The sequence below is a fragment of the Vicugna pacos genome, chromosome X (assembly GCF_048564905.1).
Source record: "Vicugna pacos chromosome X, VicPac4, whole genome shotgun sequence".
Classification (NCBI taxonomy): Eukaryota; Metazoa; Chordata; class Mammalia; order Artiodactyla; family Camelidae; genus Vicugna; species Vicugna pacos.
Window position 1 is genome coordinate 76,544,494 of NC_133023.1, and position 17,385 is coordinate 76,561,878.

The 17,385-nt window shown below is 42.0% G+C and overlaps 1 protein-coding gene across 2 annotated transcripts in view; it reads right to left on the reverse strand.

Moving 5' to 3' along the window:
* Nucleotides 1-13,514, reverse strand: part of SYTL4 (synaptotagmin like 4) — a 55,086-nt gene extending 41,572 nt beyond the window's left edge. The window contains exons 1-4 of one of the 2 annotated variants that reach the window (XM_072955797.1): nt 13,137-13,514; nt 11,073-11,188; nt 7,372-7,489; nt 6,481-6,557 (exon numbers count right to left, since the gene is read on the reverse strand). The gene's annotated coding sequence lies outside the window, so the exon portion shown is untranslated. The remainder of the gene's footprint in view (nt 1-6,480; nt 6,558-7,371; nt 7,490-11,072; nt 11,189-13,136) is intronic. The other variant, XM_072955795.1, reaches the window with a different exon arrangement.
* Between the last annotated feature and the right edge of the window lie 3,871 nt (nt 13,515-17,385).

A 17,385-nucleotide genomic window follows, 5' to 3' on the forward strand; every position in this document is an offset into this window, starting at 1 on the left:
GGAGAAAAAAGATCACAATCTGGTAGAATGCTATCCATATGAATTCTTGGTCGCCAAGCTCACCTCAACACCTCCTGACACTTCAGCTATGCGTCCCTGGTCCTAGATTGCTCTCAGGTTCACCACAATAACTATTTCAAACCTTCTTCAAGCACCTCAAAGCTCCAACCCATGCCCTGCCCCACCTCAACCCATGTTCTAAGAGGATGATCTTTCCTCTTACATCACAGGAAAATATACATCTATTCACTTTTGTTCTTCCTTTCCTCTTATTTAAAGGTAATCCTTCCACTTCATTCTGGATCCTCTCCCACCTGGCATAAGGACTTTACCCTGTAAGGACCTTGCTCTATCAAATTTCCCTTCCCTCCCATCAGCCTTTAGAGACATCTAAGTCCTACTAAATTAAAAAAAGAAAAAGAAAGAAAGATAGAAAAAGAAGAAAAGAAAAAACTTCTCTGAATCTCAGTCCTTCCCCTACTACCACCCTCTCTTTGCTCTTCAGAGCCAAATTTCTCTAAGGAATTGTCCATATTCACTGCTTTCACTTCCTCATCTCCCTCATCTCCCCAATCATTTCTCAACCCATTGAAGTCTACTATATACCACCCCTTACTCCCCTGAAATTGCTCTAAGGTCACCAAGAACCTCCTAAACCCAATGGACAGTAGTCAGTCTTTAAAGACCTCTCTGAATCTTTAGTAACACTGACCATTTTTCAATGAAGCCATTCCATTTTGAAAAACTTATCCTACTGATATTCAAGTAGATGTACAAGTACGTATCATAAGGATACTCGTTTGAACCAGCAAAAAAAAAATCATACAATTTAAACATCAATAGGAAACTGATTAAATAAACTATGGTACATACAAATAATGAACTATGTCACTGTTAAAAAGAAAGAGGTAGTTCTATATATACTGATATTGAAAGCGTGCCACAAATATTAAGTAAAAAATATACAGCAAAACATATATGTTATAATTTCATTTGTATTTTTAACATATAATTGCAGACAGGATGGATGGATGGATGGATGAATATGTGGATGGAAAGAAGAAAGGAAATACTTTATATGGACATGAAAAATGTCTGAAGAGATACAAATTTAATATTGTTACCTCTGGGGAATGGGATGTGGAAAGGAAAATGGAAGACTTTTATGTTATCTTTTACGGGGTCAAGTAATAAAAATATAGTCAGGAGCCTTAAGCACAGCAATATTTCCAGAGTGTGTAAGAAAGAAGTTCAAAGGAGATCAAAAGGGAATGGCCAGGGAGACTGGGTAAAATATATTTTAGTGTTTCCGGAACTAAGGCAGGAGAGAGAGAAGAGTGGTTAATGGTTTCAAACATAGAAAGAAAGATCTCTAAAAACAAGGAGAGGTAAGTGTCCAATTAACAAAGAGCATAAACAGATAATTCTTAAAGGAGGAAGATCAAATGGCCAATAGATGTAAAAAAAGAAAAAGTTTCACTCTTACTGGTAATAAACATGTTTTTATATTTGCCTATCAATTCAGCAATATTTTAAAGACAATATTCAATTTTTAAAAGAGAGGATGTAAGGATTACTCTCTTATACTTTGTTGGCAAATGTAAATCAGTTTTAAATTTAGATTTGATTTCTGAAAAACTGAACTTCATACAACTTACCAAAATTGCGATTAAATCATTGATTATGATACATTGTTTAACACATACCTCCCCTACTAAGTTCCACCAAAAAGAAAAAAAAAAGGCCAGCGTCTACCTTCTTCTCCATTACATCTCGAGCACCTAGCCTAGAAACTGGCACACTGTTGGCCGTCAGTATGTCAATCCATACTTTCTAGTAAGTTGCAAGCAACAGTTTAAAGACGCTGATACTAAAGCTATTCTGATGCCTGAACTGACAGAGCTATAATCAAGAAACAAAGCAGATACCACGAAAATTTTCCATCTCTTGTGAATTACTCGAGTTCAAGGTAGGTTTAGATAGACACAGATATGAAATCCACAGTGATTCATCATTTCAACTATTCGGGCAGCACTGTCCAATCTCCTGCCCTCTCATATTTCTGTCACAACAACCCAGAAAAATCCCCCAAACTAGATCATCTGCACTCTGTTTCCATACCTGGGCTGATGGGTGCTGTTGGAAAAAAATGGATATAGGGTTCTGAGACTTGTTGGGGAGACAATTCAAGTTGTCCAAGCCTTTCTGGACTCATTATGATGTGGCAATCTGGATGATTTGCCTCTAAAGAGCTCCACTATTCATTCCTCTCAAATGCTATTCCAACCCCTCACCACTCTCATTGGATGGGAGCTCCCTCAAAATCCTATCCTTCCACAGTCCTGTCCCTCTCCACAGCTTTACCAATCCTGCCTTCTTTCCCTCTGGTCTCAATGCAAGAGCTACTTTCCTTTCTCTAAGGCCAGTCTTTCCAGCTCTTTCACTCTGAAGCCCTCACCCTCCTGCTTCCTCAGCAACCTTGCATCATCAAGATCTCTGTGCCATCTACACATAAATGGGCTCATCTCTCTCCTATATTTAAAAGGAAACAAAATTAACAACCTTTCCTTCTCCCCTGTGCCCTCTGTCTATAGGAAACACTCTCCTTCCCTTCACAGCCAAGCCTCTTCCAAATGTATTCATATTCCTTATCAGCCCCTCTAAGTGCTCACTCCTCAAACCTCTACAGTCTGCCTTCTCTCCTCCTGCTGCGCTAATGTCATTGACTTTCTAATTGCCAAATCTAATGAACATGTTTTTTAAATGTTTTATAGTATGTTTTATCTGATTACGAGAGGGGTACACATCACGGACAAAGTTATGACCTATGACAGACTAGAGAGAAAAAACTTGCACTGTATAACAGGCAATGGGTAGATAGCCCTGATAAATTTAGTGTTCTTAAAAACAAATGAAATATGGAACCCCAGAGAAAAATATGCAGGATATCAAGGAGCAAGTCTCAGGAAAAATACAAATAGCTAACACACATGAAAAGACACTCAGCCTCTCTTGTAACCAGAGAAAGGAAAGTTAAATCAGTTACTGTTTTTCACCTATCAGATTGGCAAAAAATTAAAAAGACTGTCCATCCTCAGCAAGGGCACGAGGAAAAGCCCTGTCAATGGCGTTAGTGTAAATTCTCTTGGATGCCACTTTTGCGATGCCTATTCACATTTGTAAATGTACATATCCTTTGACCCAACAATTCTCCTGCCACAAAGCCATCCCACAGAAATATTTCCGTGTGCATCTATATTTATATGCATCATTGAGCATTGGGCAAAGATGCTTATCACAGCCTGTGGTGGCTCAGATCGGGGTGATAGGCAGAGGAGAGGCAGATGTGGCAGAATACAGTGGCACGATTGGAAGTTCAGGTCGATGGGACTTGCTGATGAACTGGGTGAGGGGAGAAGGTGAGAGAATGAGACGAATCAAGGGTGACTCTAGGTTCTTGGTTGGAGCAACTGAATGGAGGATGGTACCATTTTACTGAGATAGGGGAGGCTGAGGGAAGGGGTTGGGGACTTGAGGGGAATCGGGACTTCTGTTTCAGCCATGTTTCGTTTGAGATGTCTATCTGACATCCAAGAAGAAATGTGGAATAGGCCATTGGATATCTGAGGCTGCAGCTTAGAAGAAAGACTTGAGTCAGAGACATAAATTTAGGAATGCTGAGTCTATAGACAGATGGTATTTAAAGCCATGGGGCTGGATGAGTGCTTCTAGGAAGATTCTGAATAGAGAAAAGTCCATGGATTGAGCCCTGGGTCACTCCACTGTTGAGAGATTGGGAGGATAAACTGAACAGAAGAGGAGGCTGAGCAGAAGTTTTTTGTACAAACTTGAGTTTCAAAGAGTTAACATACATCAAATGCTGGAGAATCACATATTTACCACCGTAGCAAGGGCTCAACTCCTTCTAAGCCTGTATTTTAAAAGATCCTAACCTCATTTTTCTTTCTGAATATTTCAAAAAATTTAACTAGAATAGTACTTTTTTCTCTTCTGTTACATAATGGTCTTCTCACATTGTATGATTCTCCTAGCATAAAACTAGTCAAGTACTGCACAAGTAGTAATCAGCAATGGCTTTTCCATAAAATTCACAACCCAATAACAACCTCATGCTTAAAAGGCTATGAGTGACTTGAGGCCAGAAGCTTGATTTGTTTGGCATCTTTTATATTTGGGCTGTTCACTTCCCGATCACACAGCAACTTTCTCCAGCTTCTTCCTGAGCTCGCCAAATACCTAAAATGCCTCAAGACATCTCACAATCCACACCCCCTCCTCTTAGTGCAGCACCCCCTTCCTACCCACAAGAAGCGCAGCATCTTCACACCTCCACTTTAAACTCCAGAAGTCTCCATCCGGAGACCCATGCCTTAAAAAAACGAGAGAGGAAGTACTTCCAACTGGGTCAAAGTTGTCATCAGGCATGTAATCGCCAAAGCAAAGCTGCGTGAGAACCAGGCCTGGGGGAGACTGGGGACACTTAGGTCCAGGAGAGCAAAAAAGAGTGCCAATTCCTAGAACAGTAAAGTCACTCATTACTTCAATTAACAAATATTAGCAAGCACCTATGATGTGCCAGGCTCTGTGATGGATGCTGGGTTCACTGGAGAATAAAAGACAGGAATCCCTGCCCGCATGGAACTTACATTATGGAGGGGGGAGAGGGACAGACAATAAGAAAGAAAAATGAATAAAATATACAATATATTACACTAGAGTACTAAGGTGGGGAAGGGGCATATAGAATGTTCAGGGAAGAAGTTATAAATTTAAATAGGGTGGTTAGGGACAGCCTTACTAAGGTGACATTTAAATACAAACTCCTAGTTGTCAGACTTCACGTGCCTCAAAAAGGTGTCTTCTGCACTTCAATCCCACCATCACCTGACCTCAGGCCCTTGAAGGAATGGTATCCCCAGTTCCTAGCACAAATATTTGTTCATCTCTTGCGATCAAGATAAAGGGAGCTCCAAGATCCAGACCTTGCCCTGAAAGAGTTTACAACCTTCCAGATGGAAAACCAACTAAGATAGGTGTTAAGGGGTTTTCCTGAAGTGTAAACAAAGTGCTTTAGCACACAGGATAACTGGTCATTCTGCTTAGGGGAAGGAATTGTGTGTTCAATAAGGTTTCTCAAAGGAGATGACTTTAGGGCTAAATCTTGAGAGACGAATAGGAATTAATGGCAGGAGAATGGGGATGGGTGGCAAGTTATCTTTTCAGGGAAAAAAAGAAAAGAAAAGGAGTAATTTCAGCAAAGACCTAGAGGTGGGATCAGGAAGGACATTTTCTCGAGGACTGGTGTCCCTGCCTAAGGTACTCCATCCATCTAAAGATAAAACAAGTACACATTCACCCTCAGGCTCTCTGGCCAGGCTACTGAGAAATCCTTATCACTTTCCACACCTTCATTTCCCCCCTAGCCGGCAAGAAAGGAAAAAGTTGAGTCAGGCGCACATCCCTAGAATCCAGGGTCACCCTCTCCTAACTTCAGGACAATTCCTACTGAGCTGAAAGCCCCAGAGGTTTCATTCAACCAGGTACACCCAAGGGTGTGTGCTTATAGCGGCAACGCGGCAACTGGCCCCGTGTTGGAAGTGAAGTAAGAAAGACATCAGTGAGGTAACCGGTCCACAGTCTCCCCAGTGCCTCTGAGGTGGAGGGAAGGACCAAAACTTATGCTTCAGCTTGGAAGGGAAATGTTTAATCACTTAGTCCTCACCTGTGAGCTATTCCATGTTCCCAACATCTAAGACAAAAGAGCTGATGTGATGGGATAAGAACACAGCTGTGCAGTCAGATGGCCCAGCTCCACCCCTCATCAGTTGGGTGATTTGAGGCGAAGCACTTAAACTCTCAGAGTCTCCTTTCCATCATCGCATGCTTATAATTGTAGTGCCGAGCACACAGAGTTATCATTAGGGTTATGTGAGATAATTATGCAAAGAATTTATCGCGTGCCTGGCTCAATGGACCCTAACAGCCGTTATTAGTAGCAGCCTTTAAGGGGGAAAGCTCAGAGAGCATCAACCAGATACATCAACCACATACACTCACAGGCCACCTATCCAGGAACGGGCCTCCAAACTCCATTTCACTACTCTGACCTAGAGTGAGGCACCTGAAATTGTGCTACCAGAAATGTTCATCCTCTGCCAGGAAAAGTCTCACAAGCCATGTTGGTGAGTTGGTGGTCTTTTTCTACTAGGATTTCCACCAGGTGCTTTAAAAAAAACAGCAACTACGACTATAGCAGAAAACTTCATTAGGGCCTCAACTCTTTGCATAAAACATTGTTCTCTCCACAGACTAGCAGGTAAACACTTAACATCATTAACACCTTAATATTAATGGGCTTATGAGGGGTGGGGGCCGGGAGCTGAAAGAACAGAAAAGAAGCCACTTAAAAACAGGAGGTACAAGATGTATTCTGAAAACTAATTTCTGGCACAAACGTACAAGGTCCAGGGTCAATCCAGTCGAAAGCAGTATTTTGGAATGCTAGGTCCTCTGGTCCTGAAGAAGCAGGCAGGGTACTGGGGGAATAAAAGGTTGGTTGATGAGAAACAGATCACCTGTTCAAGTCACCAAAATTCTAACCAAATGGTTTCACCACCAAAAAACCCAACCGCTTTATTTCAGGTTAAGGGCTAGAGACATATCTCTTCCGCCCCTTTACGTTTACAAACCATCACAGAAGACAGAAGAGTTCTGTGCCCCTCCAGAGAGCTCTGGGGACCCCGTTCCAGGAGCAGCCCCCCTCCCCCGCACCCTGCTGGAACGGTGGCAAGATAAAGCCAGGGAAGGCGACGCCGCGTGGTCCCAGGTTCAAAAGCAGTGCGGGGCCGAGACCCCGCGCGATGGCCGGACGCTGCGAGAGGCACTGCCGAAAAGGTGACTCGACGCCCGGGAGGGCGCAGTTCCCGCTAGGAACTCGGCTTCACCCCCGCCCCCGGGGCAGGCTCTCGGGAAGGGCCCCGGCTCCGAAGGGCGGGAAAAGCCGGGCACTCGGGAGGAGGCAGAGCCCCGAGGGGCACAGACTGCGGCGGCGGCCGATGGGCCGGAGAAGGGGCCAGGGGTGCCCGGGAGAAAGCAAAGTGGCGGGGAGGGACCGCCCTAGCAGACGGGAGTCAAAGCGTGGGGGGGGGGGTGCGGTCCACGAAGGTGGACGGGGAGAGGGGACAGGGGGTCAGCTGGGGAGAAAGCAAGACTGGGAGAGCGGAAGGGCGGGGAGGGAAGGGCGCAGATTCCCGAGATGGGGGTGGGGGCGCTTAGGCAGCGAAAAGGGACTAGGGGCACAGGAGGCGTCGGGACGGAGGGCGGAGGGGCGGTCGCGGACCACGGACCTACCTGTTACCTGCAACAGGTACCACGAGAGGGCGAGACGTCCCAGTGCCAGATTCAGGGGAGGGTCTCGGGCTCCGGGAAGATCGCAACCCTGCTCCGGCCGCCGGCTCTTCTCACCCTCCTGGGAGGCGGAAAAAGCTGCAACTTTCCCTGGAGCGGGGAGGAGCTGGACTCTTAAAGGGGCCGCTTGGCGCTCCGGGCTCCTCGGTAGGGGGCCGCCCCACCCCAAGGGGGACTCTGGGAGCCAGAGCCTTAAGGCACTGGGGGAATGCCGTCCCAGTTTAGCAAAGGGAGCTTGAGGACTGAGGATGGGAGTCTCTCTCAGATGATACATCATCTTTCTTTTCCGCTCCGCTGAGCCAAAAGTTGTCAAATTGTGTACTTCTAAGATGAAGACTCTAGACCGTATAATTTGGGAAGATAAAATATGATACCATTCTGATCCTTTGACTTTCAGCCTTTTATGGCAAATAAAAGTCTCTGTCTAAAATAGAAACGTTTTGGGCAAAGGACATAGACTAAATTCACACACCAACACAACTGGTTTAAACAGTCAACTCACTAGTAATCAAAGAAGAGCAAAGTAGAATAATGAAATTCTTCGGCAAAGGTTTTTGTTTGTTTGTTTTTATAACACTTAATGATAAAGTAGCCACCAAACAAGCTTTCTCATAATTGGTAGTAGGAGTGTATGTTGGTTAAAAACCCTTTTAGAAAGTATGTGAGCAATCTATATCAATAGACTATTAAATGTTTATATCTACCCAGTAATTATAGATTCCTCTCCCTCCCTCTGTCTCCCTCCATTCTTAGCATCAGCCATTAACCACACTCAAGTTCCTCTGATCTGTCATCAGCAATTAAATATGCTCAAGTCTCTGCCATCTTTAAAAAAAATATCCTCCCTACACACTAGGTACCTCTCCAGCTCCTCTTTATGGGCAAATTTACTGAAAATGTACTTTACAGGTACATTTGCAATCTGCATTCCCTTACTTCTTACTCAGCAATTTGGCTTCCTTCCACCAACACTCCACTGAAACTGTGCTCAACAAGATACCCAACCAATGACCCCGTTTCAAAAAATCTGTATAAATAGATAGATAGTAGATAGACAGATAAAGGCATTTTCACTCCTTATTTTGCTTGACCTCTCCCCTACATTTTACACTGTTAACCATTTCCTCCCCCTTGAAAGTTTTCCTGAGGCATCTATGATGCCATACTCTTTTGTTTTTCCTCCTACCCCTTTGCCCTCTCTTCAGTCTCCTTTGTAGATTCCACTTCTGCTATCTAACCTCGGAAAGCCAGACATTCTCAGGACTAGGCTACATATACTCTGCCCCTAACTGATCTTTCACTCATTTGGTATTAATTACCATCTATATGGCCATGACTGTAATTTTATAGCTCTATCTAGACCTCTTCACTGAGCTCTGCTTTCTTGACATCTCCATGTGACTTCTTGCAGGCACCTCAATCTCAGCACTTCCAAAGATGAACCCACCATCTTTTCTCTTAAATTTGCTCCTCCTCCAGTGTTTCTTATCTTAGTAAATGACAACATCCCACCCAAGGCAGAAACTTATCACCTAGCATAGTAGCTGGCACATAGTTAGCCCTCCCTAATAGTTGTATAATGAATGAATGTTTCCTAAGGAAACAGAGATGTACACAATCTTTTTGTACAATGATGTTAACCCCGGTATTACTTAGAATAATAAAATACTAGGAAAAAACACAATGCTTCAATGGTTAATCAAATTACAGTATAGTCATATAATGGAATATTATACAGACAATAAAAATGATATTTGCACATAGTTCATAATGACAGGAAAATGCTTATGCTCTAATATTGTTTGAAAGTAATATACAACATTAATACATGATCACAACAATTAGTGAAAATGAGCAGATATGCATGGAAAAAGACTAGAAAGAAACATGCAAAATATTAACAGTGGCTATCTCTGGGTGGCGGAACTAAACAAATTTTTTGTTTTCCTCCTCTGTTTTTGTATTTTTCAACTTTCTTATTAGCAAATATGGTTTTGATGATATAATTTTTTTTGAAAAATCTTAAAAGAAAAAGAAAAAATCATTTTAATTCTAGCCGACAAAACAGTAAAATTCAGCTCCCAGGCTCTACCCAGAGTTTCCTTCCATACTTTCGCCCTTCAACACCCCGCCCACAGCCTGAAGTGTGAAGAAGTCACTTCAAAAAGGAAGTCCTTTTGTTCTGTCCAGCTTTGCCAACTCAGCCCTCAGGGCCCCCTCTGCTCAGGCCTGGGCTTTGAATGTGTTCCCCTCCCTGACCTGGCCTGTGGGAACTCAGACCAAGCACTTCCCCAGTCCTTCTTTACAGGTGGTCCTTGGCAGAACTGGAAACACCCTGAGCCAGAAGGGACTTCAGAAAATTTTTAGTCCAATCCTCTCATTCCTCAGCAAAATTTCCAGATATTATTTAATGTTTTTACTTCCTTCTATACGTACAGTTTCTCACTCTCCAAGGTCTACCTCATTGAAGAGAAAGTGGGATCTGACTCATTTACTCTAAGACAGTCTCACTGAACTAGCTACAGACACACAGAGATAAACATAAATGATGAAGCAAAACAAAGTTAGTGCCTGTTTACACAGATTCTATGTTCTGCAAACTGCTGCCCATTTCTGTTTGATTCTCCTTGTTTGCCACAAGGATGCTGTGCTCTAATTCTTCTGCCAAATATTGTGAGGGGTCCAATGCAAGCAAACCCAGACAGTAACCAGCTGCAACAATGGAAACAGGAATTTATGATTATCCTATGGAGAATACATAAACTCCTGTCCCATACTGAATGATCGGATTTAATGGGTTGTTTGATTTTTACCATGTTAGTTCTGGCTAGTGCAAACTAATAAGATGGAGATTTTCCCCAGCCCTAAGTAACAGGATGCCTCAGTATTGCACAATCATTCTCTTTTAAAAGTATTAAATATTTCAAAAATATATAACTGTATAAAAATAATATAACAAGAATATGCCCACTACTGAGCTTAAGAAATAAGGCATTGTCAATGCAATAGAAGCCTTCTGTAACACCTCGATCCTGAGGTTTTCACTGTCCCGGATTTGATCTTGATCATTTCCATGTATATATTTCTACATTTACTACATATATGTCTATCCCTAAACAATATAGAGTACTGTACATAAGTCGTATCACTCTGTATGTACCTTCTGCAATTTGCTATCCTCACTCAACATTATGCTTAGGAAATGTATCCCTGTAGCTTTAATTCATTCATTTTCACTGCTAGAGAGCATTCCAGGCATAAAAGTATTATAACTTATATATCTATTCTCCTGTCGATCCGGTACATCTCAGTTGCCAAAGTCTTAATTCTGGTTTCCAGGACACTCCATGTCTGGCTGGATAAGCTTACTTTTGTTAATAAAAAAAAAAAAAAGGAAAAAACAGGCTTCCTGACAAAGCAAATGTAGTGCACTAGTGGTCTACAGTAAGCATAGCATGTAAAAAGTAGATTCAGTCTCTTATTCAGGCAAGATCAGGGTTTATCCACCTCTACACTATTGACCTTTTGGACCAGTTAATGCTTTGTTGTTGGCCGGGGAGGAGGGGTGTGGGATGGGAAGTGGGGAGGGAAGGGCTGTCCTGTGCACTGTAGGATGTTTAGCGGCATCTCTGGCCTCTACTCACTAGATGTCAGTAGTGATGACCAAAAATGTCTCCAGATATTGCCAAATGTCCTCAGTTGAGAACCACCGGTCAAGATGTACTAAGCACTCATTGCATGTGAAGCACTTTAGCAGATGCTATGGGAAGAAAGAAGATGAGTAAATATTGAGAGCACACCCTTTTATTCAAAGATATGTATTGAGCATCTACTACATGCAAAGTATACCATACTAGGCACTGATATTTTGGTGACCCTTTCCTCAAGGAGTTCACAGTTTATCACATGGGCTGAGGGGAGGCAGACAAACCATAAACATAATGTTATAATATGATGTGGAAAGTGCAGAGCTGGGGAGATGCACAGGATATGTGGGAGCACCAAGGAAGGCCACTTGAACCAGACTGGTGGGCAGTGATCAGTGAAGAGTCTCTGCGAAAAGTAATAGCTTCTCTGAAACTTAAAAAATGAGTAAGAATTACCTAGACCAAAAAGGGTATTTCAGGCAAAAGAACAGCATAGGCAAAAACACAAATGTGGGAAACATGAGGTCTATGCAAAGGAAGTACAAGGAAGTTGGTGTTGCTGGAGCATAAAGTGTAAGGAAAAAGTGATCAGAGATGAAGCTAGAAAGATGGTGTATTAATTTGCTAAGGCTGTGGTAACAAGGTACCACAAAGTGAGTGTCTCAGTTCTGGAGGCTTGAAGTCCAAGATCAACGTGTCTTTGTAGTTAGTTCTTTCTTAGAGCCATGAGGGAAAAAAAAACATCTGTTCCTCTTTCCTAGCTACTGGTGGTCTGTTGGCAGTCTTTGGCATTTTTTGGCTTACAGAAGCATCACCCTGATCTCTGCCTTCATCTTCACATGGCATTCTCCTAGTATATGTGTCCCTGTGTCCAAAATTCCCCTTTTTATAAATGCATCAATTGTATTGCATTAGGGCCCATCATAGTGACCTCATCTTAACTAATTACATCTGCAATGACCCAATTTCCAAATTAGGACATATTCTGAGGTACTGGGAGTTTAGGACTTCAACAAATGAATTTTGGGAAGGATGTAATTCAACCCATAACAGATGGGTAGGGATTAAAACTTCAGAGGTCTTGTAAGTCATGTTAAAGAATTTGGACTTTATTCAGTAGATAATTACAGCCATTCAAGGAGCCCTGCAGTTCTCCATCATTTGTGGTGACATCACTCAAATTATTCTTCATTCTTTTTATGGCTGAATAGTATTCCACTGTATGCACAGGCCACATTTTGCTTCTCCATTCATCAACTGATAGATATTTGAGTTGTTTCCACACTTTGGCTATTATGAATAATGCTGATATAAACATTCATGTGTGAATTTTTTAAACATATGTTTTCAAATCTCTTGTGTATACACTTAGGAGTGGAATTGCTGGGTCATATGATAACTCTATGTTTAATCTTTTGAAGAATAGCCAGACTGCTTTCCAAAGTGGCTGCACCATTTTACATCCTCACCAGCAAGGTATGAGGGTTCCAATTTATCCACATCCTCCACAACACTGGTTATTATTGTATTTTTTTTAATTAGACATCCAGTGGGCGTGAAGTGGTATCTCATTGTAGTTTTGATTTGCATTTCCCTAATAACTAATGATGTTGACAATCTTTTTGTGAACTAAATAGCCACTAGTATATCTTCTTCGAAGAAATGCCTATTCAAATCCTTTGTCCATTTCTAAGTTGGGTTATTTGTCATTACTGAGTTGTAAGGGTTCTTTATATATACTACTCATACTCTTGAAAAGAGGGGATGGATTACGGGAAGGGAAAAGGGAGAAGGGTATCCTTAGCAGGAGTGGCATGGAGTTGTATGCAGATGTTAATAGCAGGTTTTGCTGTTTCATTCAAGAGGAGAGTCCAGGTCAGGGAAAATGTACTGAAATGTATTGAAGATGGGTTCTTTGCGGTCATGGCCAAAACTAAGTAAGTGCAGGACTGGTTTGTTTTTTGGAGGTTGATGACTTTTAAGACCTATTCAAAGATTTGAATCTGAATGGTCATTCATTCTAATAAAAGTATCTCTGAAGGAAGGAAAACCATTACTTACCAGGATATGAAAGCAAAAGATAGGGGTGCCTTGTTACAAAAGTTAATGGCCGTATCTGTTTTATTTTCTTTTGCCACTGTTGCCCATTTCTTCTTTTTAAAGTCTCCTCTCCTATGGCTTTTGGAACACTGCAGTCTCCTGGTTCTCCTATCTTTCATTGTCTTTCTTATTCTTCTCAGACCCCACATTCTCTGCCCATACCTTAACATTGAAAGTTTAAATATCACATTAATTTATTCAGGAGAAGTCTGAGGGCACTAAGATTTACTAGTGCCTGTTAAATGAACTGTTTTTAAGAGCTGGGAATGCAGCAGTAAACAAAAAAAGATCTTGCACACATGGAGCTAACGTTCTAAGTCAAAGAAAAATAAACAGTAGCACTAATAGCAAACACACATAGCACTTGCTATTACTCTAAAATATGAATCTAAGACTCTCACACACACATTCAGTCCTCACAAAAATCCCGTAATGTAGATACCATTACTATTCCCATTTTACAAATAAAGGAACTGAGGCACAGAGAAGTCAAATGGTGAGATCTGAAGCCAGACAGTATGGTTCCAGAGTCCATGTTCTTAACTAGTACTTTATATTGCTTCTCAGTAATAAATAACACATTAAATAAGACTTACTAAGAGGTAGCTAAACTGGTATTTCAATTATCATTACTCACCAGTCATTTCCATTCCATATAGGAGAATTCTAGAGATTAACTAGAGGAAAAGAAAGAGAATTTTTAGAGGGGAATTCATAGGAACAGAAAGCACTGCATTTCCCCTGCTCAAGCCAAGCCAACCGGTCCCAGTTAAACCTTTCAAGAGGGGAAACTGGCATCTTACTCCCAGGCTGAAGTCTTCTGCACAACAGAAATTTTTAGGCCTGCCTGTGTTGCCACTGAAGCAGGAAGAGTTCATGGGAGAACTTCACATGTGTCCTGTGGTGTCGAAGAAGATAGAAACTTGTGCTTGACTTTTACCTGAAGAAATCTGAAGGCAGGAGGCTGGTTGAAGTTGTTCACAGCAGCAGGGCAAAGAAAGAGGTCTAGGCTTCCAAGGGACCATGTTTTCAGTGGGCCAGGGAGTTTTCTTAGAGTGTATCTGGCAACTCCAGCAGCAAGAATGAGGATTCTATGAGAAGAAAGTTGTGTAGGCAAGAGCCAAGGAGGGAGACAGGCAGGACAGTCAGAGCACACATTGTCCCCATCAGGAATGGTGCAGAGATGAGGTCCGCTAGGGGGATGGGGAGTGAAGGAGTCTCTGAAGAAATTACAAAAGCACATTACAAAAAAGGCAGTATTGAGGCATTACAAAGGACACTGATAGCCAGATTACACCAGCCACAGTCAATTAAGTTTGGGCTGTCCCTTTAAGACTCCCTCTTTCTACCTACCCTCCCCCACACACACTGGAGGAGGCCCAAGCAGCAGAGCAAGTAGGGGAGGAAGTGGAGCAAGGAGAGTGAAAGAGCAGACCAAGTCACCTTTCTTCACTGGAGATCTGTGTCATCTCTAGTCCTTCGGCACTGGAGGTTGGAGGCTACAGAAGCTTTAAATTGAATGTGAGATAGATATTTTGGTTTTGAGTGGTTGAACTTTTTAATGCCTGTTAGTCAAACTATTGTAAATATCTGAGAGTAACCAAAAAGCTAATGGGTTATATACCTAACCTAATATGGGGTAGTAATGAGTTACTAAATAAAAACAGGGTAAAGGAATAGAGTGATGGGGTGATATTTTGCATACATTTGTCAAGGAAAGCCTCTCAGAGGATGTGACACAAATGAAGTGAAGAACCAGGCCATAGGAATAAGCTGAGCCCTCATCTCTTTACAGTATACACATTCTCCTTGGACAATCTCATCCATTTCCATAGCTTCAGTTTCCCCTGATGACTCTCAATCTTGTATCTCTACCCTAAATTTTCTCCTGATCATCAAACTCATATATTTAATGCTGACCAGATATCCCCACCTCAATGATCACAACTACTTCAAATTCAACTTTGCCAAACTTAAACTTCATCTTCTTTCCAAACCTCTTCCATACTAGTGAATAACATGACAAGTACCACAAGCCAGAAACTGTCCTCATTCCTAACTAGTCCCCAAATCCTACTGCTCTCATCACCTAAATAGATCTTGAATTCCTTCCCACTGCCACTACTCTAACTCAAGTTATAATCATCTCTCCCCGGACTACAATAATAGCCTCCTGACTGGTCGCCTTACTTCCAATCTGTTTTCCACACTGCAGCTAGCTTCCCTAAATCTAAGAAGCATAATGGAGAAACTCAATGGCTCTTGATAGTTCTCAGAATTGAGTCTTTCATGTGACTTAGAGGGACTTTCATGATCTGCTTATCTGTCTGACAAGCCCTCTCTTCCACCACTCCTTGTTCTTGAGCACTCCTCTCCCAGCCAACCTAAATGATTTGCATTTCCCTCCAAACCCCCAATTCTCTTACGTCTCTTCCATCCTCCCTTTATCTTTGCCAGGCTGTCTTACTCATTCTTCAGCTCAAATGTGATGTCTTCTGGAAAGCCTTCCCTGCAGCCCACTATGATGGGTGCCCATTCTCTGGCTCTCATTGTCCCATAGCAACTTCCATTTTTTTCCAACAAAGCACTCACTCCATGGCTTTCTCATTTTTCAAGTGGTGGCCTCTCCCATTAAAATGTGAGCTCCTCCAGAACAGGACCTATGTTTTATTTATTTCTCTATCCATAAGGCCTGACGTATAAAATGGTTCTTTTTCAAAATCCATACTGTTCCTTGTTCCTCTGCCTGAACTCACTCATCATTTGCCTTTTAAATTTCCAATCAATCCTAAAGATTTCATTAGCCTATACTACAGGATGTTTGTGTGCCAAAGAGCTAGCAGATTCATTTCTCCTAAGGCTCATTCTCAACTGGAAACAAAGTTGCCCCCTCCCCAGGGGACACTTGGCAATGTCTGGAGATACTTTTGGTCATCACAACTCAGGGGAGGGATGAGGTGCTACTGGCATTCTGGTGGGTAGAGGCCAGGGATGCTGCTAAACATCCTGTAGTGCACAGTACAGCACCCCACACGCAACAGAGAAGTATCCAGATGAAAATGTCAGTATTGTGGAGGCTAAGAAACCCTGCCCGAGGGCAAGCAAAGCCCAAAGTCCAGCTATGATGGACTTTCTAGCCTTATGTCTCTTAACCTGAATTACAGAGATGCCTGTGAAATTCAGCCCTGTCTTCTGGAGTCTAAGATAATAATGAGGAGGAAAAGGAATCATAAAAATAAAGTTCTTGTGGTCTAGGGTTTTGCTGGATGAGCAAAACCACATCTGAATGTACGCTAAAACCCATATTTGGGAATATACTTACAGAGAGATGAGCCATCCTACATACAGCCCAAAGGGCTTTAACTAATTCAGAGAACTCTTTAGAGCCATGATTTTTGACCCAGGCTAAGTGCACTAGACCAGCTTCTGTACAAGTGGAAAAAGAAAGACCAATGAACATTTGTTGAGCTATTTCCATATGCCAAATACTGTATAAAGTGCTTTACATGCATTATGTCTTTTAATCTTCACAATAGCAATATAAATTAGGCACCGTTACTATCTCCACTTTACAGATGAGGAAACTGTGTCTCCGAGAATTAGGTCACACATTAATGCCAAATGAAGAAATAAGTACTTATATCCAATGCCCTTCTATTACACCATGCTAGGATGCTTCGGTTCTCAACGCACATAAAAATCAAATTCTCAAGGCAGAAGATATCTTCTCATTCTTTCAACATCTAGTTTGCTTCAGTCAAACTTAAAAAGGAAAAAGTAGTTTGGGATCCACTCCAAGTCTAGTTAACTCTTTGATTCTTCACACTTGAGTAGGACCATCTTTCTTTGGTGTATTTCTGTTAGGGGCACTGTAGTCCAACAGGATCATGCTTGAGCTGGGAATCAAAAGATATAAACCCATTCAATTAATGAGGTGTACTTGAAAAAATGGCTGTGGCATTTGCCTCACTGTTCCTTGGTTTCTCATTTGCAAAATGATAAAGTTTGATTATGATAACAATAGGCTATGACAGATGTGCTGTATCCCACATACAGGCCTTTCTCAGACCCAGACCCACTCCCTAGCCAAAGGTCCCCAGGATTCAGTCTGCTCTTCCCTCTTTACAAAAGTGCTGCTGCCCTTTCTATCCCCTTGGGGTTCTCATCAATATTACCCTCCCCTCATTCGTAAAGTGGGAAGTAATCTTAA